Below are 3,364 nucleotides of genomic sequence, written 5' to 3'. Positions count from 1 at the left end.
CCGAGATCCTGGGTAGACCGCCAACTTGTGGCACATTAGCTTAGGGTCTATGCCTGGCATGTCTGCGGCTTTCCATGCGAAGAGATCGACATTATCTCGTAAGAATTGTACCAATAATTCTTTTGAGTCTCCTCTTAGGGTCGTGCCAATATTGGTTGTTTTGTCCGAGGTGTCTCCGATTTGAATCTTCTCCATCTCGCCTTCTGGCTGCGGGCGGAGTTCTTCTCATTGCTGGACTCCGCCTAGTTTAATTGTATGAAACTCCTCTCCCCTTCCTCTAAGGTTTAGACTTTCGTTATAACAGCGGCGTGCCATCTTTTGATATGCTTTTATCGTGGCTATCCCTTCTGTGGTTGGGAATTTCATGCATAGATGTGGGGTTGAGACTATTGCGCCGAGTTGATTGAGTGTTGTCTGACCTATTAGAGCATTGTAGGCTGAACTTACGTCGACCATAATGTAGTCTATTTTGAGGGTCCGAGATTGGTTCCCCTTTCCAAAGGTTGTGTGTAGCGATATGTATCCCAGTGGTTGTACTGGGGTATCTCCTAATCCGAACAGGATGTTCGGGTATGTCCTAAGCTCCTTTTCGTCTAAGCCGAGTTTGTCGAAGGCTGTTTTGAATAAGATGTCGGCCGAACTCCCCTGGTTCACTAATGTGCGATGTAGATTGGCGTTTGCCAGTATGACAGTGATGACCATGGGATCATCGTGTCCCGAGATGATGCCTAATGCGTCCTCTTTAGTGAATGTTATCGCCGGGATGTCGAGTGTTTCCTCCTTTCCTTCGACATGATATACTTCTTTCAGATATCTTTTGCGAGATGATTTGGAGATCCCACCTCCTGCGAACCCACCGTGTATCATGTGGATGTGTCTTTCTGGTGTCCGAGGTGATCGTTCAGTTCGTCCATCATCTTCGTCCCTTCGCCTCTTTCTTTGGTCATCATCTCGGGTGGCTAGAAATCGATCTAATTTTTCTTCTCTCACCAATTTTTCTATGATATTCTTTAAGTCGAAGCACTCGTTGGTGGAGTGCCCTCGGACTCGATGGTATTCACAATATTCCTTCCGGTTTCCCCTTCCCTTTTGCCTTTGAGCAGTCGCGCTGGGGGATTTTCTCTGTATGGCAGACTTCTTTGTACACGTCGACCAGGGATGCCCTGAGAGGAGTGTAATTATGGTATTTTTTGATTTTCTCCCCTTGTCGATCTTCTTTCTTTCTAGATTCTTTGTCTTTATCCCGGTAGGAGGCTCCAGATTTTGAGGTTTCTCCCAATCGGGCGTTTTCTTCCATATTGATGTATTTTTCTGCTCGTTCCTGTACTTCATCCAAGGAGGTCGGGTACTTTTTTGATATAGATTAGCTGAAAGGTCCTTCTCGTAGGCCGTTGATGAGTCCCATGATGGCCGCCTCTGTGGGTAAACTTTGTATGTCCATGCATGTTTTATTGAATCTTTCCATGTAGTTGTGGAGGCTCTCCCGATCTCCTTGCTTGATCCCCAGTAGACTGGGGGCGTGCTTGGCCTTATCTTTCTGGATGGAGAATCTGGCTAGGAACTTTTTGGCCAGATCGTCGAAGTTTGAGATGGACTTTGGAGGTAGGTTGTCGAACCATCTGATTGCCGTCTTCGTGAGGGTTGTTGGAACAGCTTTACAGCGAACGGCATCTGAGGCGTCGGTAAGGTACATTCTGCTTCTGAAATTGCTGAGATGATGGTTAGGATCTGTGGTGCCATCATATAAAGTTATATCCGGTAGTTTGAAGTCCTTTGGGATCTTGGTTTTCATGATCTCCCTGGTGAATGGATCCTGTTCTTTGCGTGAGCTTTCCTTGGGAGTGATTTGAGGGGTTTTCGATTTGAGATCGGCTTCTAATTGTAGTAATTTTTCTTCCAATTCTCGTCGTCGCCGTACCTCTCTTTGTAGATCCTTTCCGATCTCTCGTTGTTGTTGGGTTTCTTTTTCAAGTTGCTTCAAGCAATCTTGAAGTGCTTCTATTGCTCCCGGGTTTGCTGAATTTTTATCTCCGTTGGATTCCGGGGTATCTTTTGGTGGAGTGTCCGCATTTTTGTGCGGCGTTCTGTTTTCTAAATCCGAATCGTGGTCGTTGTCATGGTCGTCCGCCATGGTGATGGGATGACTTCCAGGTCCCCGGCAACGGCACCAATGTTCCGAGGGTTACCTGAAACTGTAGGTCGATCTCGGACGAGATCTTCTGTGCTGGTCGGAACCGATGTGTCCGGCTGGTAAATGGCAGTCGGAGCTGGTGCGTCCGACTTGTTTGGATTGAACATGCTGCTGATCCTCTGTCACCGAAGGGTGGGGGGTACCTGCAAGAGACTCCGATGCTTAAGTTAGCACGGGTATTAAACAGGTGTTATCTAGAATCAGAGTATGAGTGATACCTGGGTGCTCTAGTGTATTTATAAAGGTGAGGTGTGACCTTTTGGATAAGATAAGTTAGTTATCTTATCTTATCTTGATCTTTTGAGTTGAGGTCAGCGTATCTTCAACGGAACCGCCTTTATCTCTATAGGCTTGGGCTGCCTTAGGATTTGAGTCGTGTTCCTCTACCTGGGCCCTTTATTGGGCTCTCTTGTTGACTCGGCCGAGTTCTTTAAGAAGAAGTCGGTCCGCTTGACCCGAAGAGGTCGGTCGCTTTATCGTCGATCATCCCAGGTCGGATAGCTCGACCCAAGGTATGAACACTAAATAAAAAGCCTTGACTGGGGAGAATAATTAATTGGAAGTTCTATCCTTGTTGGAATCTTCTCAAGTGTAGTGTAAAAAGGTGGTTGTTTTCACTTAGTTAACCCTTACTAAATAAAGGAAAGTTAAGTGATTGAGCTAACTCTTACCTGCAAATCCTAGTCCTCTCCCTTGGGAAGGTCTAGCGTTAGTAGGTACAGAATTAGCCAACAACGTCCAATTTAACTAAGCACTTGAGCATTTCAACTCAAGTGTCTCCTCTTAATCAACCCCCATGTCAAGTAGAAAATCTATTCCATTGACATGGAATTAATACTCATAAAAATATAAGAAGACATAATTAAATGAAATAAAATAGAAATTTAAAATTAATTAAAAATAAAAGTAACTCTATATATTAATAAATTCAAAATACAACATACTTATTTGAATAGGGTCAATGAGCAACTAATAAGAGTAAAGGAATAGGGAAACAAACTAAAGTGATGTCTTTACAGAGGTAATGACTCTTCAGCATCCGAAATCCAAAGCAAAAGCATAAACTATCAATGTAAAGTTAATCTAGATTATGATCTAAAACTAAAAGTAATCATAATATCAATGTATCTGAATGTGTGTGGATGCGTGTTGAGTCTCTGCATGTTCCCTAGC

Source organism: Arachis ipaensis, chromosome B05 (assembly GCF_000816755.2).
Source record: "Arachis ipaensis cultivar K30076 chromosome B05, Araip1.1, whole genome shotgun sequence".
NCBI classification, from domain to species: domain Eukaryota; kingdom Viridiplantae; phylum Streptophyta; class Magnoliopsida; order Fabales; family Fabaceae; genus Arachis; species Arachis ipaensis.
This window is presented reverse-complemented; position numbering follows the sequence as displayed.